Source organism: Nomascus leucogenys, chromosome 22a (assembly GCF_006542625.1).
Source record: "Nomascus leucogenys isolate Asia chromosome 22a, Asia_NLE_v1, whole genome shotgun sequence".
In the NCBI taxonomy this organism is placed as follows: Eukaryota; Metazoa; Chordata; class Mammalia; order Primates; family Hylobatidae; genus Nomascus; species Nomascus leucogenys.
In genome coordinates this window covers 27,606,827-27,632,545 of record NC_044402.1, presented here as the reverse complement: position 1 = coordinate 27,632,545, position 25,719 = coordinate 27,606,827, and positions in this window count along the sequence as shown.

The following is a 25,719-nucleotide window of genomic DNA, read 5'->3' as shown; positions in this document are numbered from 1 at the left end:
AATATGTGTTGTTTCAGCCATCCAGTCTATGAGTTTATGTTTTTATTTTAATTTTTTAAAGAGATGGGGCCTTGCTGTACCACCCAGACTAGAGTGCAGTGGCACCATCATAGCTCACTGCAGCCTCTAACTCCTGGGCTCAAGTGATTCTCCAGCCTTGGCCTCCTGAGTAGTTGGGAATGCAGGCATGTGCCATCATGCCCAGCTAAAATTTTTTGTAGAGATGGGGTCTCACTATGTTGTCCAGGGTAGTCATGAACTCCTGGCTTCAAATTAACCTCCTGCCTCAGCCTCCCAAATTGCTGGGATTACGGGTGTGAGCCACTGTGCCTGGCATTAGTCTATGGTTTTCTTGTTATAGCAGCCCAAATTGACTAGGACGGCAAGGGATCCAACTCAAATGTGTGCCTACTGTGTGGAAGCATTACTATAGCTTTTTTCCTTTTATTTGTAATCCTTCCTCATGCCCTGTTTCCATGAGGTAATTTTAGTGGAATTAAACCTGAACAGCCTCAAATTATATCATTAATTACATTCAGCTTCAATTACAGTCACTAATTGATCCACGCCTGCTAGCACAACACTTTCATTATTTGGCACACAATTATTGAGCACCTACTCTGTGCTGGGAATAAAGCAGGAAACGGTCAATTTCTCCTGTGGAGGGAGGATGGGAGTGGGGCTGGGGTTGTTAAGAAAAGCCTCCTAGGGACAGCTGGTAGTACTCAAGGTCTTAGTGAGGGAAGTGACAGGTGGATAAAGTCCCACTGGCCTTCTAGATCACCTGTGAATGTCTGTATGCTGAAATGTCTCAAGTGGACCACACTGTGGGATTCGGCAGGCTGGTTTTGGCACCAGATGTCACGTGTTGTAGTCTAGGTCTCTCTGGATTTTTCTTTCATTGACTCTTGAATAATAATTGGTTAAAGAATTAATAGATGTAATGATCATCTGCCCAAAGTACTTTCAATCTCCTCACTAGTCTTCTCACCGCTAACCCTCTCTCGGGGCTTTCCCCTCCCCATCACACTGTAATCTGAGGCCTTGCTTCTCAGCCCTGAATATGCATTTGGATCATCCAGGCCTCTATTTTTTTTTTTTTTTCTTTAAGATAGGGTCTCACTCTGTTACCCAGGCTGGAGTGCAGTGGTGTGATCACAGTTCACTGCAGCCTCCCAGGCTCCCAAACTCCTAGGCTAAAGCAATCCTCCCACCTCAGCCTCCTGGGTAGCTGGGACTACAGGTGTGCACCACCACACCTGGCTAATGTTTCCATTTTTTGTAGAGACAGAGTCTTGCCATGTTGCCCAGGCTGGTCTCAAATTCCTGGGCTCAAGTGATCCGTCCGCCTCAGCCTCCCAATGTACTGGTATTGTAGGCATGAGCCACCATGCCTGGACCAGGCCCCTTGTTAAGTGCAGAGTTTCCTGCAGCAAGCCTCGGGTGGAGTCTGAGATTCTGCATCACTAGCAAGCTCCTGGTGCGGGATGCTGCAGTGTGCAAGTGATGCAGATGCTGCAGTCTGCAGACCACACGTCTTAAGTCCCAAGGTGCTAGGGCCACTCGGTGACCTTTCCGGCAGGAGTTGTCGTTCCTTGAGGGAGAAGCCAAAGCGAGGTTATTAAACACTGAGGGTCTTAGTCCGCTCAGAATGCTATCACAAAGTACCACAGACTGGGTGGTTTATGGACAACAGAAATTTATTTCTCACAGTTCTAGAGGCTAAGAAGTCCAAGATAAAGGCATTCACAGATTTGGTGCCTATTGAGAGCCCATTTCCTGGTTTGTAGATGGTGACTTCTCACCATGTCCTCACACGGTAGAAGTGTCAGGCTAGCTCTCTGGGGCCTCTTTCTTTTTTCTTTTCTTTTTTTTTTTTAATATACGTTTTTATTATACTTTAAGTTCTAGGGTACATGTGCACAAAGTGCAGGTTTGTTACATATGTATGTATACACGTGCCATGTTGGTGTGCTGCACCCATTAACTCGTCATTTACATTAGGTATTTCTCCTAATGCTATCTGGGGCCTCTTTCATCAGGGAACCAATCTCATTCATGAGGACCTCATCCTCATGACCTAATCATCCCCCAAAGGCCCTGCCTCTTAATGCCATCACTTTGGGGTTAGGATTTCAACATATGAACTTGTGGGGGTGGGAGACACAAACATTTAGACCACAAAACGGAGGTTCTGTTGTGGAGGAGACCCAGAATGGGACAATTACTGTCTCATTGGATTGGGGATTACCTCCTTCTATCCTTCTGTGTTCTCTTTTTGGAGCAGGGCATGCATTCTTACTTTTCTTGGTAGTAGTATTGAGTAGCTCACCAAGTGAGTTCAGATTGATAAGAAAGGTGACATGTCCTAGAGATTGGCTAGGTTTTTTTTTTTTTTGAGACAGGGTCTCACTATGTTGCCCAGGCTGGTCTTGAACTCCTGGGCTCAAGCGATCCTCCTGCCTTGACCTCCCAAAATGCTGGGACTACAGGCATGTGCCACCATGTGCTGGGCTTGGTTAGATATTTGTTAAGTAATTTATTCATGTAGTATTTATTAATACTTCCTGTCTACTTAGAAGGAGCTGGGCCCTAGAGAAAAAAAGGAAATACAAAAGAAAAAAAAAAGATCCCCCCTGGAATAGGCGAGGTAGGCATGTGACCAAACACATGGTGGTACAATGTGATCTGCATCCTACATGGAGCAAACTGTCCTGGTCGCTCTGTTCCAAAGAACGTGAAGGACCAGCTACGGCTGGCACCCAGGTGATTGCATATCCACTTTACCAGGGATGCAGGCAGCCTGGGCTGTTTGAATGAGAGTCAGAGGACCCTCTGGGAACCAGCCAGCCAAAAAGGAAAAAGCCCTACTCCCAGAGCTCTTCCCCCTTGGTCTCTTTCTCCCTTACCTCTGCTTTTCTCCTTGTCCTTGGTCCCTCCTCAGCTTCTGGTAAAACGGAGGAATCTAGCTGCTGGGCAATCAACAAAGAAAGGGGGTTGGCCGTGGGCTGTTTCTCAAAGAGAGAGAGGAAGAGCTGTAATCACGTCTATTGTCATCACAGCCTGGTCTGATAACAGCTCATCAGGTTGAGAATCCAAGGAGTGGTGGGACCCCCTTCTCCTGGCCTCTCCTGTCCTGCTCAGATGCTGCATCACAAACAAGTGCTGCTTTTCATGGGGACTGCATTTCACCCCCCAACTCCCCTGCCTGTCCGGGCTCCCTAAGCAGTGCTACAGAGCCACGTTCTGAATCTCTCAAATGAGGCTGAGGCCATTGGATCTCCCTGCTTCACAATCAAGCCCACTCAGCCAGGAAAGAGATATTCATCATTTCTCCCCGCTCTTCCCTTGGATGACATTCTGGTCCTGCGGGTTTCCATCTTGCCCTTGATGTTGTCCAGCCGTGCAGACGTCCACTGGGGATGGTCTGGTTCTCAGTCAGATTGAGCACTGATTTTGCCTTTCCTGGAGACACTTCACCTTGTAAACTTCTAACACTGTGCTTGCCTGGGTGATGTTCCTCATTCCTCTCTGCTTAACCTCTTCAGGGAAGGTGACTCTATTACGACTTCCGTGCACAGCAATCACAGTAGCACTGTTCCTGAACCATGCTGGGACACGGGGAAGCTCTGAGACCATAAATCTACACATGCCACATAACCATTTCTTGTCTGGGGTCTCGCCTCTAGTCCAGAGGCGGTTCTACCTATGAAGTGGCCACAGGTGTTCTAGGACTTCACACCCCTCTGGACTCCTGAGAGTGGGAGGGTATAGAATTCCTTCTTTAGGATCCACTGATGTCTCAGCTTTCACAATTTTCCCCCTGACTGTCTCCCTCCTCCCAGCCTAGAAAAAACTATATATATATTTTATATATGTTTTTGGTTGGAGTTGAGGATGGGAGGTGGTAGTGAGCGTGGGGAGGGGAGAAAGGAATCTCCATCGTGTTTTCGCCCAAATCTTTTGCTTCTGTTATGAGTCTATTCCATTCTCTTAAGAAGGATCCAAATAAGTAGATTTTTGAAATCAAAAGCCAGTAAGAGACTCCTTCCTGTTCCCCCATCCCCAGCCTTCTGCAGCCTCACCTCTTCCTGAAGAAAATGCAAAGAAAGGCCTGGTTGCTGCTGGATGATGGGGGACAAGAAGAAGGAGGTGAAAAAGGAAAAGTGGGAGGAGGAGTCTCATCACTGAGTTGTGAAAAAAAATCTGAGTCTGTCATAATTATGTCAAGTCTTCCATTTGCTAAAGAATCTCTAGTGAGATATTCCTGATGTTTTGGGTCTTTTTTGGCTTGTGGGAGGGTCCAATTGCCAAAGGGTGTGTCTCTCTTCCTTTTTGCTCTTTTTATCCACCAGAAGTTATGCCATGCTCTGTTCTAGTGGGACACCCTTTATTGGTTTGTTCTTTTGACAGCAGTTTTAGATCAGCCTTAGGTTGGTCACTGGCTCCCCCCTTCCTGTCCCCCAGTTTTTCCAGGCCAGCCTATGCCCACAGGAAAGCCTTGTGGTGAGGCAGGATGGGCAAGATTGCTCACTGGGTCCTTTTCCTCCCTCCCTCCTCCTCCTCCTTCTCCCTCCCTTCCTTCCTCCCTCCCTCCTTCCTCCTTCCTTCCTTCCTTCCTTCCTTCCTTCTTTCCTTCTCTTATGTTATTTTGAAGCTTAGGCATTCCCTATCTTCACGTTATGCTGAGGGTGTGGTTTTTGTGTTGCTTTATTCTTTCATCTTGTTCTTGGTTGGTTTTGGAGGAAACATTAAGAGATGAAGGGACATGGCAGGTGCCATCGTCTCCATGAGATGGAAAGGAGAGATGTCCCCTGGAACTTGGGGATGAAGGGGACGAGAAACAAAAAGGGACCATTTAAGATTCTACAAGACAAAAAATAACCCCCCAAATCAGATGGCATATAACCCTCCCTCCACCTCCAAAAAGAATCCACTAAAACCCTGGACTTTGTTATACTGGTAGAAAAGGTGCCATTGAACTAGACATCTGGTAAACCACTCGCAGATCACTGAAATGGACAGGGGGAAAATGAATAAATCTATATGGAGTCATTATATAAATCAGAAAACTAGATTCAACATGCCTCAACTCATAAAAATTACTCCCTGGGTTGGGCATAGTGGTTCGCACCTGTAATCCCAGCACTTTGGGAGGCCAAGGAGGGTGGATCACTTGAGGTCAGGAGTTGGAGACCAGCTTGGCCAACATGGCAAAACCCCATCTCTACTAAAAATACAAAAATTAGCCAGGCATGGTGGCGGGCATCTGCAGTCCCAGCTACTCGGGAGGCCGAGGCTGGAGAATCGCTCGAACCTGGGAGGCAGAGGTTGCAGTGAGCTGAGATAGCGCCATTGCACTCCATGCTGGGCGACAGAGTGAGACTCTGTCTCAAAAAAACAAAAAACAAAAACAAACAAAATTACTCCCAGAAAAATCACCATGAGGCCGAAGAAAACTGTAAGACATTCCTCCAAACTGATTTAAACAGACTAAAGCCAGCATTTGGGGATATGAAAAACCACTATGAACCAGAAATGCAAAAACTAAGAACAAAAATGGACAAAAGCAGAAACTTTCTGTATAGCTTTGACTTTTAGAATCATGTTAATGGTTCACGTACTCAAAAAATAAATAATTCAAACCAATCTGGATGTGGAGGCATCCAAATGGGATACTAACAGTAACAAATGAACCTAACTCTATCACTACTGAAAAATATAACCACACCGAAGGGAAAAAACTAACATAAATAACTTAGGGAAACAAAATTTTGACTATACACTTCAAGGCTACAGATAAAAAAGAACTCTACACAAATACTGTGCTCTAGCTAGTAAATTTATTTTTCAAAGGGGATATGGGTTAGTGATGCTGAAGCTCCTAGGATTGAACAAATAAATAAATACATTGTGGATAATGAAAGCCAGGTTTCTTACTGTCAGAGAAAGACGTTACAAATGAAAAAAGGAATGCTAAAATGAGCCCTGAAATTGATTGATGGTAACCATATTAACTAATAGTTGTTAATAGGTATATAGATATTGGTATATGTACATATACATATTTTTCCTGACTATGCTAATAAGGTCTAGAAGCAATGACATTCCAGTAGCAATGAGCACAGCTAATATCTAGATGCTGGTTTCTAAACCATTCTCCAGTTAAAAAAAAACCCTGTACTTCTTAGAGTAATGGGTGATTCCAGGGCTGGGGTAGGGAAACTATAAGAAAAGACTGGAACAAAATCGTGAAGCTAAATAGTGAGAAGTTCTCTATAAAGTGATGGGGGCACATTGAAAGGACACAGAAGCCAACATGAAGGAGCTCCCAATGGCTAGATGTGGTCAATCTGAACAACCAAGTAAATAATGACAGTATTGGATTATAATTTGTAGAATAAAACACATGTCCATGAGTGTGTACTGATATAAATAACTGAATGATATGGTTTGGCTGTGCCCCCACCCAGATCTCATCTTGAATTCCCACATATTGTGGGAGGGACCTGGTGGGAGGGAATTGAATCATGGTGGCAAGTCTTTCCCATGCTGTTCTCGTGATAGTGAATAAGTCTCACAATAGCTAATGATTTTAAAAAGAGGAATTCCCCTGCACAAGCTATCTCTCTGTCTTTGCCTGCTGCCATCCATGTAAAATATAACTTGCTCCTCCTTGCCTTCCACCATGATTGTGAGGCTTCCCCAGCCATGTGGAACTGTAAGTCCATTAAACCTCTTTCTTTTGTAAATTGCCCAGTCTTGGGTATGTCTTTATCAGCAGCGTGAAAACAGACTAATATACTGAACAAAGAAATAAATGGAGGAGAAAGGACAGCTCTTACAGTAGAATTTGAATTAATTGTTATGGACTATTATCATTTTGAAATACTTTGGTCTTGATTTTTTTTCCCCTTAAATAATCTTTTACCTCCCCATCTCCGTCACTGTAACATAGGCACTTTTCTCTCTGGTCTTAGAAACCTTTTATATACATGTTGATTTTCTATGGTATTTCTCATCAGATAGATGTAATACATGATATAAGTCTTTTTAAAAATAGATATTTCCCTCTATTCCAGAAATGCCAAAATTTAATCAAGTATCTTATCTTTTTTTTAGATGGAATCTTGCTCCTGTCACCCATGCTGGAGTGCAGTGGTACGATCTCGGTTCACTGCAACCTCCGCCTCCAGGTTCATGCAGTTTTCCTGCCTCAGTCTCCCTAGTAGCTGGAATTACAGGCCCAAGCAACCACACCCAGCTAATTTTTGTATTTTTAGTACAGGTGAGGTTTTGCCATGTTGGCCAGGCTGGTCTTGAACTTCTGACCTCAAATGAGCTGCCCACCTCGGCCTCCCAAAGTGCTGGGATTATAGGCGTGAGCCACCACACTTGGCCCGGAGCAAGTATCTTTAATGCCATATTTGAGCTATATTTCCATTTAAAAAGCCCAATTCCTTCCAAAAAATAAAGAGTCTATATGACTATTAGGGACTAAACTGTGTTCCTTCAAAATTCATATGCTGAGGTCTTAACCCTCCATATGAGTATATTTGAAGATAGGATCTTTAGGGACGTAATTTAAGTTACATGAGGACATAAGGGTGGGTCCCTCATCTGATAGGACTGATGTCTTTATAAGAAGAGAATGAGACATCAGAGAGCTCTCTTTGTCTCTGAGCACACACAGAAGAAAGGCCCTGAGAAGACCCAGTAAGAAGGCAGCTGCCTGCAAGAAGAGAGGCCTCAACACACACCAACCCTGATGACATCTTGGTCTTGGACTTTTGGCCTCCAGAACTGTGAGAAAAATAAACTTCTGTTGCTTAAGCCACCCAGTCTGTGGGTGGCACAGACTCATGGTAGCCTGAGCCAACTAATACGGTGCTACTCCTCACTCCTATCCCTGTTGCCCATCTAGTTAAGATCTCGGCCTGATTTCAAGGCTGTCCAAATGGCCCGCTCTACTTCTCCAGTGTCCACCTCCTACTACTCCTCTGGGATTGTCCTGCCCTCCATGAGGCCCATCTTCATGCTGCCTCCCTTATTCACCAAAGATGAACCTGCCTCTAGGCCTCTGGGTATGTGGTTCTCCCTTTCTGGGGTCTAATCCGCCACCGTCCAATCCCTCACACCCCATCTCCATGAAGTCATCTCAGACTTTGTGGTCCACACACTACTGACCACCTCCAATTTCAGCCCTAACGTACAGTCTGGCCAGAGCGTTAAACACACAGTGCGGCTGTGTCTGGTAGTCTGCTAACCATAGTGTGTGATAGTCTTATCTTTATAATCGCTTAGTTGTAACTTAATAACTTTTGATATCTCAGCGCCTTCTGGGAAGGAAGGAGAGGGAAATTGGACTTTCAAAGCTTCTACTCCTGTTGCCAAATATGTGGCAGAGGTGACACCACAGTCTACCCTTTGCTCTGAGTAGACAGCGCTAATTGATCATGGAACACATCCATTAAGATGACAGCAAGAATAAGGAAAAACACCAAAAGCTTCCGAATCCCACCTACCTTAGAGCTTCATGTAGCCATTACTGGTTGGTCCAGGCTGATGAGATGAAAACTTGTTTGCTTTCTCTCTTTTGTGCTAGACATTTTGCAATACGCTGATTCATCATACTGCCATTTCACATAGAAGGAAGCCCAGCTTTAGAAGTAATTGTTACTGTCCAAGGGTGTATGGCTTGCAACTAAATAGTGGACCCAGGATCTTATCTCTGGTCTCTCTGAAATAACCCCTGTTCTCCTCCCCTCTATGCTGTGTTGTCTTCATGGGCAGGGCCAAATATGTTACACTTTTGTTGAACTGCTCCCTCTACCATACGTGTAGTATCTTATACAAAGTGTTGGTTGGTTAGTGGGCACTTTTTTTTTTTTTTTTTGACACAGGGTCTCACTCTGTTGCCCAGGCTGGAGTGCAGTGTGCAGTGATGTGATCTTGGCTTACTGCAACCTCCGCCTCCCGGGTTCAAGCAATTCTCTCGCCTCAGCCTCCCGAGTAGCTGGGATTACAGTCATGTGCCACCATGCCCGGCTAATTTTTGTATTTTTAGTAAAGACGGGGTTTCACCTTGTTGCCAGGCTGGTCTCGAAATCCTGGTCTCAAGTGATCTGCCTGCCTCAGGCTCCCAAAGTGCTCAGCCCCTGCACCCAGCCGAGTAGGCACTCATAAGTCCTGCTTAGCAGTTGGTTCATCTGAACAATGCTTTCTGAATATGCCTTGCTTGGTCCTCCTGCCATACGTTTAACTGTGCATGGCCTTCCTATTCCAAATCACTACCTGTTTACATCTTATCCACCAGCCAAAGCTACCTCAGATCCCACCTGCTTCACGGAACCATTCCTGATTCCCTGCCACGCTTCTCCCCACACCAATAATGAGTATGACAGTTACTGGGGCTCAGAAAACAGTATCGCAAAGTGAAGGCCTTGGGAGTAACCTCAGAAGCAAAAGTTTTCTCTGACCTTCTCCTGCCCTCCTGTCTCTCCATCCCATTCTCTTCCAGGCCAGCTATAGAAACTAGAATCCCTCTTCCCCAAGGTGGGTCAGAGAAACTGGAACACTTTTTCTTGAAAGCCAGCCATAAAACCTAGAAATATTCTGTGTAAAAACTGGTCAGAGAGAAATTATGTGACTTACGTTTTTTGACTGCAGATTATTCCAGAGGTCTCATTCCAGAGAGGGCCTTACCCCATAACCAGAGGAAGAAATGCAGGCTCAGAGAGGCCAAGAAACATCTAGATAGACAGATCTTGCTGGGTTTCCCCTGTGTTTATTACCATTAGATCATAGTCTTTTTGTCCAATCATATTTCTACGGGGCTGTCCATACTTTGTTGAACCTAAGCATAAAAATGAACAATTTCCCCTGTATTTTTGGGTCTTCATTCTGAAGGCTCTTGTGTACACACGTTAAATAAATGTGTGTGCCTTTTCACCAGCTAATCTGCCTTTTGTGAGTTGATTTTTCAGCGAGTCTTTAGAGGGCCAAACCCTTGGCCCCTATACTGTGCTCTCCTCTAAATGCCTGCACTCTGGGTGTCTGTCGAAGTGCATTTACCTCATTCCATTGTGTATTAGTTATTCGTGTGCTTATCTCTTCCGGTGGATAGGGAGCTCTAAGAGGTTATGTTCCACATCTGAGTCTTCTCTGATTCTCCCACAGCATCTAGCATAGGATCTTAAACATAATAGGTGTTCGACAAATGTTTGCATGGAATTTGCTACACAGAGCTGGACTAAAATTCTGGCTCTGCCTTCTACCAGCTGTATGAGTCCTTGGGCAAATCACTTGCCCTTTTTATTCCTCTATAACATGAAAACAGTAATGGTCCCTACTTTCTACCCTCTTAGTGTTATTTGAATAAGGATTGAATGAGAAGAGGCACTTCAACTGCTTAGCACATTGCCTGGCACAAACTAAACACTTTAGATTGGCTATTATTATTATTATTATTAATATTACTATTATTGTTATTCATTCCCTAGGTCAAAGAAACCTTTATCCTTGACAAATATAAGCTGTGATAAGAATGATTTAAGGTGACCTTATATTTCAATGTTAACAATTTTCCCTTTAATTCTTCTAGGTAGTATCAGTAACATGTTTTGGTTTCTTTTTTTTTTTTTAGACAGGGTCTTGCTCTGTCACCCAGGGTGCAGATCATGGCTCACTGCAGCCTCAACGTCCTGGGCTCAAGTGATCCTCCCACCTCAGCCTCCCTTGTAGTTGGGACCACAGGCATGCATCACCATGAATGGCTAATTTTTAAAATATTTTTTAGACACAGGGTCTCCCTGTGTTGCCTAGGTTGGTCTTGAACTCCTGGGCTCAAGAGATCCTCTTGCCTTGATCTCCCAAAGTGCTGGGATTACAGTCATGAACCACCATGCCTGGCCTCAGTGTTGGTTTCAGATTCTGATTAAATTCCCAGTCCACTGCCTTGCACATACTAAGTAGATGCTTAATAAATGCCTGTCGAATGGATGATACTTCACATTTTCAATCACAAGAAAACATGGCCATGTTTTTATTCATATTTCCTCTCTCTGTCTCTCAACCTTTAAGCAGAATTTAAACAGTTTTTAAGCAGATATAGAATGCATACTATTTTCTTTTTTCTTTTGAGATGGAGTCTCGCTCTGTCACCCAGGCTGGAGTTCAGTGGCACTATCTCGGCTCACTGCAACCTTCGCCTCCTGAGTTCAAGGGATTCTCATACCTCAGCCTCCTGAGTAGCTGGGACTGCAGGTCTGTGCCACCATGCCCGGCTAATTTTTGTATTTTTAGTAGAGACAAGGTTTCACCATATTGGCCAGGCTGGTCTCGAACTCAGGTGATCTGTGTGCCTCAGCCTGTATAACAAATTAGCAGTAACTCAGGGGCTTAAAATAGCACACACCTGTCCACAGTGTCTGTGGGTCAGGAGTTTGGGCACAGCGTAGTTGGGTCCTCTGATCAGAGAGGGTCTCACCAGGCTGCAGTCAAAGCTGACTGGATGTGCTCTTATCTGAGGTGCCCAGTTGTCTTCTGAGCTCATTCAGATTGTTGGCTGAGTTCATTTCCTTGTGGTTGTAGGACTGAGGTGTTCAGTTCCTTTTTTTTTTTTTTTGAGATGGAGTCTTGCTCTGTTGTCCAGGCTGGAATGCAGTGGCACAAACTTGGCTCACTGCAACCTCCGCCTACTGGGGTCAAGCAATTCTCCTGTCTCAGCCTCCTGAGTAGCTGAGATTATAGGCGTGCGCCACCATGCCCAGCAAATTTTTGTATTTTTGGTAGAGACAGGATTTCACCAGGTTGGCCAGGCTGGTCTCGAACTTCCAACCTCAGGTGATCCACCTGCCTTGGCCTAAGGGCTGGGATTACAGGCGTGAGCCATTGCACCCAGCGGGAAGTGTTCAGTTCCTAAATGCTGACCCCTCCATAGGCAGTTCACAGCATGGCTGCTTCTTCGAGGCCAGCAGGAGAGGGTCTCTCCAACCTCAGGAAGGACCCAGTTCCTCTCACCTGATTAAGCCAGGCCCACGCAGATAATTTCCTTTGATGAACTCCGAATCGACTGTGCAGCAAAATCTTTTGACTTTTGCCAGGTAACATAAGCCAATCACAAAGTGACATCCCATCCTATTCATAGGTTTGGCCCACATTGAAAATCAGGTGATTATACAAGATGTGTAGGGGTGGGGTGGGAGGGCAGTAGTGGGGGGATTTTGGGGGCCATCTTAGAATTCAGCCTTATCACAGGACATGTTTTCTACGTGTCTATTTCAGCCCAGCAGCTATTTTTACAAATAGAAATTCCGAAATGTGTTTCTATATCTGAGTTGGCATAATAAACTCAGAAAAGGTAGCACCATGTTGATAGTAATTCCTGACTATAGCACCATAAAGTCAATAATAATAGGTGCTAAGTAGTTTAACATACTTTGTAAAAACCACATTCTAATTTTCACAACTACTGTACCTCATTTCACCGAGGGGGAAACTGAGGCACAGAGAGGCTAAGTGCCTTGCTCTAGGAGGTGGCTGGGATGTGTGCAGTCCCACTCTCGGCTTGCTCTCCTAACTCCTGTGTCCTAAATATAGTTTAGAAAAATAGCATGCACCGGACAAACATGCATGTAAATGATTGAACGTGATGATGGTGACGGCACATTTTATGCCCATGCTTGATTTCTGTCTCTGTCTCCCTCTCTCTCCCGCTTCCCCCTCTGCTGCTCTCTGACATTAAATGCTTGGTTACTCAAGGCCGCAGTTACAGGATGTTAGGTAAACAGCCCTCCGTCCCTGCCCCCGCCCTTTTACTTTCAATACTGAGAAAATGGAACAGAACGTTAGGGAAGGAGGCTTCGCGGGCTGTGCCGGCGCCTGGTTCAGCCCCTCCCGGCGGCCACGGTCGGCTGCCCGGCTGCTCTGACCGCGAGCGGCTGGGTGTCGGTGCCCTGCTCTCCTCTGGGCGCCAGGATGTTCCTGCCCAGTGCGTGTCCAGAATAGCCGCTCAGACACCGGCTCCAGGTTCAGCCAGGCGGGGCGCGTCCCTGCCTCCCTCCCCTTCGCATGCCACTGCCCTCCCTCTACCCAGGGCTCAGCTCCGACTACCCCAGGCCTCCAGGGACCCTCCGGATACGCTCCCCGCTTTGCGCTTTGCGCTTTGTGCCTTGTGCCTTGTGCCTGTTCCTTGGGGTCGCGGAAGTCCCGCTTGCCTGGCCAGCGGGTACCACTCACCTAGTCAGCCTAGGGAAGCTACACACACACACACACACACACACACACACACACACACACACACACACGTACGTACACACACTGTGTTCGCGTTCGCATACTATATATATTTTTTTTGAGATGGAGTGTAGCTCTGTCGCCAAGGCTGGAATGCAGTGGCGCGATCTTGGCTCACTGCAACTTCCACCTCCTGGGTTCAAGCAATTCTCCTGCCTCAGCCTCCTGAGTAGCTGGGATTACAGGCGTCAGCTACCATGCCTGGCTAATTTTTGTATTTTTAGTAGAGACGGGGTTTCACCATGTTGGTCAGGCTGGTCTCGAACTCCTGACCTCGTGATCCGCCTTCCTCGGCCTCCCAAAGTGCTGGGATTACAGCCGTGAGTCGGCCCATTTTTTGTTTCCGTAAAGAAATATGAGCTTTCCCATTTTTCACCCCTGAGAAACAAGCACCTCTCACTTTTATTAATTTTTTCTGAGTTCACAGAAGAACTAGGTAGCCTGTTTCCACTCAGAAACTCATTCCACGTGGTTTGGGTGGTCCTACCACTGCCCTCACCCGCATCAGCAAAGGAGTGGGAACCGAACTCAGGACCTGCCCATCAGATCATTGAATTCCTCTGGCCACAGTGATTGGGTAAGGGATGGTGCATGAGCTGATTTGCACCAATCAGAGACCTCCTGGGGACTTTTGTCCCCCAGTTTCTGGGAAGAGGAGCTCCTTCTGGGGTTAACCTGGACTCAGGTTGCTGCTGCCTATTCTTACCTCTAGAGAAAGCTTGTGTGAGAAATGGCAATAGAGGCAGAGCCCTGGTGACATCATTTGAGTTCCTGGATCCTGCTATGCCTGAAGCCTATTTATTGTTGCACTTTGGGGGTTATATAAATCAATTAAGTCATGTCCCCCGACTACCCACCCACTTTTGTGCTTAGGTTGTGATCAGTTAGGATTCTGCACTTGTGACTGAAAAATCCTTGTACAGGAACCAACCTTCTGGAAACTTCTCCCATGTGTCAGGTACTGTGTTATGTACTTTAAATATCTGTTTCAATCTGCTGTTTAAGGACCTGTGTCCTAAAGGGTTTAGTCCGTGGCAGACATGATTACCTGTCTTACAAACTGGGACACAGAGGCTCAGACAAATAAGTAGATTTACAAGTGGCAGAGGAGAAATCCTGTGCTTTCTGCCATGGCCTCTGGTAACACTCAGCATTTTTGCTGTTCAATGGTATTTGGGTTCATACCACTTGGCAGCATTATTCTACTTTTTATATGAACTTACATGTGACCAAACCATCTGAATTGGAAGATCCTTGATGACAAAGACCACAACCTGTGCTCTGTTTGCTGTCCCCACTGCCATCACCGTTGCACAGGCCCACAGCACCTAGCACTGGATGAGACACATCACAAATCCTGGACAAACTCTTGCTGAAACCAGGACATGTCAATGGCCCTTCACAAAAGACTTCACAAAAGGCTTCCCATAACCCTATTAATGGAAAAAGGCGACATGGGGCAGAATATGCAGTTGTACCTGTTGAAATAAACATGCTCTTTGCAACGATCACAACCCAAGTATTCTTCCCAGGAGCTGACCCCAGGGAGTCATTCATTCAATATCAATATCAATCCATTCTTGTTTTTTTTCTTTTTTTGGAGAGAGGGTCTTAGCCTGTTGCCCAAGCTGGAGTGCAGTTACGTGATCATAGCTCATCGCGGTCTCGTCCTCCTGGGCTCAAGTGATCCTCTTGTCTCAGCCTCCTGGATAGCTAAGACTACAGGTGTGTGTCACCATGGCTGGCTAATTTTTAAAAGTGTTTTGTAGGCCGGGTATGGTGGCTCATGCCTGTAATCCCAGCACTTTGGGAGGCCGAGGCGGGCGGATCACGAGGTCAGGAGTTCGAGACCAGCCTGGCCAGCATGGTGAAACCCCTTCTCTACTAAAAATACAAAAACTATCCAGGCATGGTGGTGGGTGCCTGTAGTCCCAGCTACTCAGGAGATTGAGGCAGGAGAATTGCTTGAAGCTAGGAGGCGGAGGTTGCAGTGAGTGAAGATCGCGCCACTGTATTCCAGCCTGAGCGACTGAGTGAGACTCTGTCTCAAAAAAAAAAAAATTGTTTTGTAGAGATAGGGTCTCCCAGTGTTGCCCAGGCTGGTCTCAAATTCCTGGGCTGAAGCAGTTCTCCTGCCTTGGCCTCCCAAATTGTTAGGATTACAGGCATGAACCACTGTGCCTGGCACCATCCACTCACTATTCATCTTAAATTCAACAAACATTTTCTGAATATTCATCACATATCAAACATATTGCAAGACTGGGATACTAAGATATGAATAAGATATGGCTCCTTCCCTCAATGAACTTGTTTGTAGTTGCCTTTTAATTACTCTGAAACAAACTTCCCAAAGCACTGGCAAATTGCTGTTAGAACTGTTGACTATCTCCTGGATGGTCCATCATTAAGGCTCAAGCATTGTCCAGGAGAAGAACATTAGCTCTCATATTGGTCTTTATCAGTCAACTGGGCCCATTTCAACCAACAGGACTGCCACAATGCACAACTCCAGGGAGTGTCATTCACATAGACTAATGACATTCTCAGAAGTTGAACAGTGCACAGTCTACAGCTGTTCTCAGAAGTTGAATAGTGCACAGTCTACAGCTGTAAATGGCAGCCCTGAGAACACAAACAGGACCAATTAATGCTATCCCCTCACATTCACAGTCACATTTGTGGAGCACTTTACAGTTTATAAGGAATTTCACCTACATTATCTCAGTTGAACTGAGAAATTCTATTCTGGTTCCCATAATGTAGTCTGGCTTCACTGCCCTTCACCTCATGGGACTCTCTGTTGGCTTTATGAGCTCCCGGAGGCCCCTTCTCAGATGGTGATGGCCCAGCTGAACTAGCGACAATTACCAAGCACCAAGTTACATTACAGCTCCAGGCTTTCTTCCACCCTGAAGCATTTACCTGGAATTAGCAGTGGTCGCAGCTCGGCAGAGGTGACTGTGCCGGTGATTATGAACGCATTCCTTGTTTGTCTTTTCAGCCCTGAAATCCTGTCAGTGAGGAGAAGTGATAATAACATGTTATTAAGTTCTTTCTGGGTAATGTAATTCAGGAGTCAGGAGGCAGTTTGGTCATTTATGTCTCTGAAAAGCTTAGAATAATTTCCAGTGTCATTATCCCCCATTTTAAAGAGCCAGGCTCCAATATGTGAATGTGTGTATAGGCATGTACACCTAAGCACGGGCGTATGGCCAGATGTGTCTATAAGCCAACACAAGCTTCAACTTGTTTATAGATCCGTGTATATGCACAAAACTCTGCCTTTTTAGCATCATGGCTTCTTAAATCTAGGTTTTCAGGAATTAAGTTTATTCCTAGCCTTCTCCCTGGCATGTTGTGGAGTCTACATTTTTGCTTGCCATTATCATAATTGTTACACAAAAAGAATGAGCACACTGGTTATAAACACATCTCTGAGGTGAGTAGTGCCAGCCTTTACGGACAGCCTTTCAGTCACCCAGTTCTCTTTATAACTCCTCCTTTCCAAGTAATTTTCTTAGAGCTTCTGCTTCTCCCAGTAAAGGCCTTTCTAGCAGGCACTGGTTATTTGTTTATTTTTCCTTTAACACATTGTACTGGTAACTCAGATGCTTTAGGCAGGAAAGGTGTGTCTATGATATGCACTTATCTTCCTTGTTAATGGAGTTGGCACCTTGATTGTCGATTGTGGAATTTCCAAGCTGGAAGGAACCTATGAGATTATGTGAGCCAGCTGTCTCTCTGCACAATGAAGAAAGGGATGGTTGGAGCAGGCAATAAGTAGTCCAAGGTCCTCAGAGTTAGTGGCAAAGCAAGGATGAGAAACCAAGTCTGCTGCTCCTACCCTGAGAGCTCTGTCTGTTCTCATGGTTCAGGCCCTTGGAAGACCCCTTTGCTTCACTCCCCGTCTGCTCTTCCTGTTTCCTTTTATGAGCATGGAGATGGTAACTGGAGAATGGACCTGGCATAACCCTCAGATTCTGGAGAGCTTTGTAGGCCATTGCAAGAGCTGGCTGTTACAATAATATCAGATTCCAATGAAGAACTGTGATCGGACATGTCACATAGTGACATGATACGACATGCTTTAAGGAAATCATTCCAACAGCTGTGTTAAGAGTAGATTTAGGTGACGAGAATGAAAGTAGGGAAGACAGTTGGAGGCTGCTACAACAAGCTGGGGACCGTGGTGGGGCTGTGGACATCATGTTCTAGATGAATTTTAAAGGTAGAGCCAATGGATTGCTGAGGATTGGATGGGGAGAGAGGGGTGCTGAGATAAAGAGAGGAGTCAAAGCCTTGCTAGTTTTGTGGCCAGGGTGACTGGTAAGGTGGTGCTGTGCTCACTCGGAAACACCCTCAGAGACACATCCAGAGATAACATTTAATCTGGGCATCCCTTGGCTCAGTCAAGTTGACACAAAATGAACCATCACTAGGTACTAGTAGGCATTCCAAAGAATCCTCTGGGTTCCAGATGTACTCCCTCAAGTCACCAGTGAGTAGCATCAGTCAAAATTTCCCTTGACCTGGCTGGGCGCAGTGGCTCACGCCTGTAATCCCAGCACTTTGGGAGGCCGAGACAGGCAGATCACGAGGTCAGGAGATCGAGACCATCCTGGCTAACACGATGAAACCCCGTCTCTACTAAAAATACAAAATATTAGCCGGGCATGGTGGCGAGCGCCTGTAGTCCCAGCTACTCGGGAGGCTGAGGCAGGAGAATGGCGTGAACCCAGGAGGCGGAGCATGCAGTGAGCCGAGATAGCGCCACTGCATTCCAGCCTGGGCGACAGAGCGAGACTCAGTCTCAAAAAAAAAAAAAAAATTCCCCTTGACAATTAAGATCAATCAGAACTGAATTCTTCCTCCAACCTTAAAGAGGTTGGAAGAGGACTCCGAGCTCCAAATGAAAATGTAGGCCAGGCCTGGTGGCTCACATCTGTAATCCCAGCACTTCGGGAGGTGGAGGGGGGCTGATCACATGAGGTCAGGAGTTTGAGACCAGCTTGGTCAACATGGTGAAACCCTGTCTGTACTAAAAATACAAAAATTAGCCAGGCATGGTGGTGGATGCCTGTAATCCCAGCTACGCAGGAGGCTGAGGCAGGAGAATTGCTTGAACCCGGGAGGCGGAGGTTGCAATGAGCCATGATTGTGCCACTGCGCTCCAGCCTGGGTGACAGAGTGAAACTCCCTCTCAAAAAAATAAAAAAAGAAAATGTAGCTGGCCAACACCCAGATTTTAGCCTTGTAATAGCCTAAGCGGGAACCTAGCAATGCCGCGCCTGACTTCTGACCTATAGAACTATGAGCTAATAAGTAGGTGTTGCTTTAAGCCACCAAGTTTGTAGTAATTTTTTGCATAGCAATAGAAAACCAACACACATTCAGAGATCAGAAAGCTATAAGAACCAAATGTTCTAAATTAGTATCATTAATAATAGGACAACTAGACATTATGTGCCTGCTGATGTGATATGAAATCCAATAGGAAGTTCACAGCATCATTTAAAGTATTTGATCAATTGCATTAAATCTGAATTAAACCAAGTTTTTAGATTACATGACTATATGCATTTATCAAAACAAATAAAACTGTAAACTAAAAAGGATGAAGTTTACCATGCTTAAGTTTTACCTTCGTAAACTTGGCTTTAAAAAAACAAGCCGTTAGATCTACCTCAATTTGTAGAAGATACTAATACTGCTTAAATGAGAGCATGAGAAAATAGATGTATTTAAATGTGGGATATTCTACATGACAGTGGGCCTGATCTCTTCAAAGACTCAATGTCATAAAAAAATGATTAAGGGGGATTGTCCTATATTAGGCAAGACTTAAGAGAAATAATAAATAAACTCACTTTATGAAACTTATTGGATTCTGGTTCCAAAGAAAAGCTATAAAAGACATTTTTAGGACACTTGTAGAAATTTGAATATAAAGTGAGTTTTGGATGATATTAGGGAACTATTACTATTTTTGTTAGGTATAATTCTGGTATTGTTAATTGGAATTTTTTCTCCAGGTTTTGGAGATACATGTTGAAGTATTTAGGGGTGAAGTGTCATGATGTTTTTAATTTACTAAGAAACGATTCAGTTACAAGGAAAAAAAATGGCCAAATATTAACAATGCTTGAGACCAGGTGGATGGTACATGAGTGTTCATTGTGTTCTTCTCTTTTCCTTCCTGAATGCTAAAATGGAAATTCCATTAAATCAAACAAACAAACAAACAAACAAAAAACAGGTGAAAGCTGCTGCAGGATCCTCATAGCTGATTTACAGCCTACAGCTCCAAAGTAGGTGATGAACTGAGGAATATGGAGCCCGGTGGCCACTCCACAAACTCAGGTCTGCTGAAGGCAGCCACACCCACTACTGCTGCAGTGGAAGAAGGGCTTCTGCCTCCCTTCCACCTTCCAAATCATGCACGATTGATTGACCAGACTGTATGTAGAACCCTGCTGGCCAATGGCATCTAACACAGAGTAATGGCGCTTAAGCTGCTAAGCCCCTCACTTGCCTCTAGAAACCTCCCCCAAGGCTTTGGGAGGGCCTAGCAAAGTATCACATGGTAATGTGCTTTTGTAACCATCTTTGCAAAAGTATATTTCAACTGCAACTATTAAGACTACTGTCTATTTCTACTCTGATTTTCCCTGTGTCATACTTTCCTTATGTTGTATTGTATTGGAAGAGCCATCGGAATTTTGGGGATCCGGCTAAGAGGAAGTTGAACTGGGATGCATTTAGCTGGTGTTTGGCGGGTGTTTCGGTAATTTGCGGTCATTTGCTAGTCATTCTCTTATAGGAATGGTTCTGTGAGTACCTCTGCTGCTCACAGTGCCAGCTCACCTGGCTTTATGACACAAAGGTGCAGGGCGAGAGGTCAGGTCACAATAAGAATGTGTTCTATGTACAGCATCAGAAGTATGTTGGTAGTGGAGGAGGAAAGAGATTAAAATGCATGATCTGGAAACTAGTCTGTGTAATATTTTTCCACTTATCAGTTGTGTGAAATTCTAAGTAGACAATTTGCTACTCATTGATGCGTAGTCAAAATGGAAGCTTTTTCCTATGAGAAATATGCCCAGTAGTTTAGCTTATACACTTATAAATATACCAGTTTTTTAAATGGGCATCATGAATTACAGAGTTTATCAGAATTCTTATATTTGTAAGGCACAAACCTGTCATGATACTATAAACAATGAATATGTCTCATATGTCTTATACGTAACAGCTGTCAATAATAAAAATAATAAGCTATGCTAGAGGAAAACATCAATTGTCTTTCTATTTCTTCTCCAGAGGATAAGATTGCAAAATCTTGTCCTGTGAAAAAGTGATCAAAGATAATATAGCCCCCAAAGTGTGGGAAAAAACCCTATTATAAAGGTATATTGAGCAGCTGAATAAATATAACATTATTTTTCCTGGATTTTGTGATGTTTGTAGTCTGACAGCTTTTTAAAATTTATAATATATTGTGATTTTTTTCTCATTCCAGATAACTATTTGCAATTCTGTATTTTGTTATTAGGTCGGTGCAAAAACTGCAATTACTTTTGCACCAACCTAATACTTAAAGAAGGCGTCCGCAGTTGTATAAACTTTGGACAGAGAATGGCAGGGCAAAAGAATAGAATTCTAGTCCCTCATGACACTGGGAAGCTTCATGGCAGCCCTGGATTGCCTACCTCCAGACTCCTTTTATTTGAGGGAGAAATAAATCTCTTTCTTGTTCAAGTGACTGTTATCTTGCCTTTTCTGTTGTGAGCAACCAAACAGAATCCTAACTGATACATGTATTTGTCCTTTGACACGGCAATTCCACTTCCAGGAATTTGCCCTGCAGGTATTCGGGCACATAGGCAAAATGATGTATGGTCAAGGTTATTCATTGCAGCAAAAGATGAGAAACAATTTATATGTCCATCCATGGGGATAGGTTAAATAAATTATGTATATCCATAGTGAAATAATATGCATCATATATTAGGAGGAAGCTTGTTATATCGATACAGAATTATCCCTAATGCATATTGTTAAAAGAAAAAGTAAATGCAAAATAGTGTGAATACTGTGCTAATATATATACAGTGTTGTATTCCTCTCTCTTATTTCCTGCATGCTAAAATGGAAATTCCATTAAATCAAACAAACAAATAAACAACAGGTGAAAGCTGCTGCAGGGCCCACATAGCTAATTTTCAGCCTATAGCTCCAAAGTAGGTGATGAACTGAGGAATATGGAGCCCAGTGGCCACTCCACAAACTCATGTCTGCTGAAGCCAGCCTCACGCACTACTGCTGCAGTGGAAAAAGGGCTTCTGCCTCCCTTCCACCTTCCAAATCATGCACGATTGATTGATCAGGCTGTATGTAGAACCCTGCTGGCCAATGGTGTCTACCACAGGGTAATGGCGCTTAAGCTGCTAAGCCCCTCACTTGCCTCTAGAAACCTCCCCCAAGGCCTTGGGAGGGCCTAGCAAAGTATCACATGGTCATGTGCTTTTGTAACCATCTTTGCAAAAGTATATTTCAACTGCAACTATTAAGACGGCTATCTATTTCTACTCTGATTTTCCCTGTGTCATACTTTCCTTATGTTGGATGGTATTAGAAGAGCCATGGGAATTGAGCCAAGCACACATATATGTGTGTGTGTGTGTGTGTGTGTGTGTGTGTGTATGCTTATATGCTTGAATATGCATTAAACATCTCTGGAAGGACCTGCAGGAATTTAGTGACATTGGTTGCCTCTTGGGGCAAGTGAATGGCTGAGGACAGGACTGGGAGGAGGAGTTTTCACTGTATTCCTTTTGAATAAACAGGTGAACTTTTAATCTATTTTAAAATAAAAGTAAAATGAAAACTAGAAAACATTTTTACATTTAATACCTGTAGAGCAAAACACATTATCTTCTTTTAAAAAACCCTTCTTTGTATTTTTAAATTTATTTTTCATAGAGACAAGGTCTTGCCATGTTGGCTGGTCTCGAACTCCTGGCCTCAAGTGACCCTCCTGTCTTGGCCTCCCAAAATGTTGGGATTATAGGCAGGAGCCACTGCACAGAGCCTCTCTTTTTAGATTAAAGAATAAATAAATAAGAATCCCTTAAGGCACCTACCTGTGAAGACGGTCGCCCTGTGTGTGGCTTTCCCAGGACGATCTGTTTATGCCTCGTCTTATGGTGTAATTATTAATAGTGCCTCACTTCTCTCTCAGCAGTTGGATGATAAACTGCCTAGTTACCTTACCTGTAAAATACATCACAGCCCATAAGAAGTCCAGTCCAGCCAGTGGTGAAACAGATGCCTGATTCTTTGCCTGATTGCTGGATGCAGTAGTGCCTTGAACTTAGGGACCCTTATATGAAGAAAAAAATGTGTGTTTTCAATAATAAATGAATGCCAGTGAGGTGGGCAATGATCACTTCAAGAGAGGTACATGGGAACTGGAAAATACGGAAGATACACAAGTTTCACCTTTGCTATCTCAGGTCAATGCCAGGGGCATTGCTTACTGAAAGGAATGGTAGATGAATCACTGTGTTATTTAGCTGATTGCTTTCTCTCTCTGTCTCTCTTTTGCTGTTTAATGCATGCACAAATGTTACATGCACTTATGTCATGACTGAACTTGGTAGAACTCACTGTGTCACGTTGGCATTCTGTGTTCGCCTCTTGACTATGAACTCTTGTCGGATTTTTCCTGTGTCCCAGCACACAGTCACATTCACTAAATGTTTGCTGAATGAATGAATGAACCCCATGGAGACCTAGGCTGACATCTGATCCTCTCTTCTGCACAGAGTCTGACTGTCATGGGTTTCATCATCTTTGAGACTGTAATCTTTATGAAGGCAGAGACTAGGTTTACTTGAATCAGCACTGTAACCCCAATGCAGAGTACTATGTCTGCTACATGGCAAGTGCTAATAAATATCAGTTCAGTAAATAAGTGGGTGAATAAATGAACGAATGAATGAATGAATAAATGTTTGCATCAGTCACCTGAGGACCAGTTGCACACTAGTCATTCCCATTGCAAGTCTACCTGGCCCTGGCATGTAATGACAGAATATAGAGGAAGATTTCATGGAAGATGTAGGGTCAGGGATCTTCTTGAATAAATACAAAGGTGGCTTACTCACTGTCGGGGCTTCCTATATATCTCAGCAAAGTGCCTTCTGTGCCTGCAGTTTTTTTTTTTTTAGGGCTTCTCTTTCCAACTGCCACATGCATGATGGATGATGTTCCTATGTCAGGGAATATACTCCCGTGGGGATACTCAGATTTTGATAAAGTCTAAAAATATTGGGAGAAAGAAAATGCTATACTACTTTCTAAATGCCGCAACTATTAATAATACACCTGTCATAATTACTCACTTGGATGTGCCATAATCAAAATGGGTTGTGGGTTATGCAGTTACCAGTGAACTAGCTGTCATGCCATCCTCTTGCTTCCACTCAAGAATACGTGTCAAATCCAAGTGACTGTGGGGTTTTGGAGAGGATCTTGAATTCACTCTAGTTTTCCAAAAAGCAGCTAATGCCCAAATTTTAGTTCTTTTGCTGTTAATAGTAACAAATTACAACTGGGACACTCTAAGGCAGAGAACCACCCATTCTTTGGTTAGTATTGCCTCTTTTTTTTTTTTTTTATTATACTTTAGGGTTTTAGGGTACATGTGCACAATGTGCAGGTTTGTTACATATGTATCCATGTGCCATGTTGATTTCCTGCACCCATTAACTCGTCATTTAGCATTAGGTGCATCTCCCAATGCTGTCCCTCCCCCCTCCCCCCACCCCACAACAGTCCCCGGAGTGTGATGTTCCCCTTCCTGTGTCCATGAGTTCTCATTGTTCAATTCCCACCTATGAGAGAGAACATGCGGTGTTTGGTTTTTTGTCCTTGCGATAGTTTACTGAGAGACATAGATCAATGGAACAGAACAGAGCCCTCAGAAATGATGCCGCATAGCTACAACTATCTGATCTTTGACAAACCTGACAAAAACAAGAAATGGGGAAAGGATTCCCTATTTAATAAATGGTGCTGGGAAAACTGGCTAGCCGTATGTAGAAAGCTGCAACTGGATCCCTTCCTTACACCTTATACAAAAATTAATTCAAGATGGATTAAAGACTTATATGTTAGACCTAAAACCATTAAAATCCTACAAGAAAACCTAGGCAATATCATTCAGGACATAGGCGTGGGCAAGGACTTCATGTCTAAAACACCAAAAGCAATGGCAACAAAAGCCAAAATCGACAAATGGGATCTCATTAAACTAAAGAGCTTCTGCACATCATTCTCAGTATTGCCTCTTTAGACATCCACTTTAAAACTGTGAATGCGCTAAAGGAATACACCCTACAGGACACACCACTAACTCCCTCTCCACTTCTCTGCATAACAATGGGTGTGTATGTGTGTGTGTGAAAGAGAGAGACAGAGAGAGCAAGAGAGTCAGGCTGGAGGAAGGGGAGGGAAGTGGGGGTAAGGCTGCTAGGAAGGAGATGGGGCTTGATTTCTAATACATTCACCTATGAGCTGTGTGGCCCTGGGCTAGTCACTTAACCTCACTAAGCCTCAGTCTCCTCATAAGTAAATGGGGCTGATAATAAAAATACCTACCTCATAGGATTGTTGCAAGAAAACCAATATAGTGCTTACCTTAGTTCTTGGCACATAATAAGCCTTCAATACATGTGGGCTATTTTCTTTTTCTGTATGTTTGCTCATTCTTCTGATACACTGAAGACAAGGTATAAAAAGACTGGTTGGGACACTTCCTAGTCATCAATGACAATCTGCCATTCAGTTTGGGCTGAGGCTTATTTCTGGGACAAAATCCAAAAGAATGGGCAGAACCTCATACAGTGTCAATGAGGGAGGCTTGCTTTTACTGTCCAAGTCACATCTGGTATGCACAGACTCTCCTGGGGACACTGAGCTTTTTTGAGGAGCTCTAAATGTGGGAATAGGGCAAGAGTTTGACTCTGAGAGGGATTGTTGGAATCCAAAGCATAAGTTCTAGAAAGCAGGAGTCTCCCTAGAACAGTCTTTTGTGGGGAGCAAGGGAGGAGAAAGTGTTAGGTTCCAAAGAGAGGGGTACGCCATCCTATGAGTCACTGATTGCTGATGCATAGCCTGGAAGCCCTCTCCCCTGGAACAATGAGCTGCAAATGGCTAAGGGCAGTGGCTTGAGAGGCTGTGCCTGTAGCCCTGTCTCAGTCCATTCCGGCTGCCATAACCAATTACCATAGACTGGGGGGCTTAAACACCAAACTTTTACTTCTTACAATTCTGGAGGCTGGGAAATCTGAACTCAGGATACCAGCACGGTTGGGTTGTGGTGAGGGCCCTCTTCCAGGCTGCAGACAGCTGCCT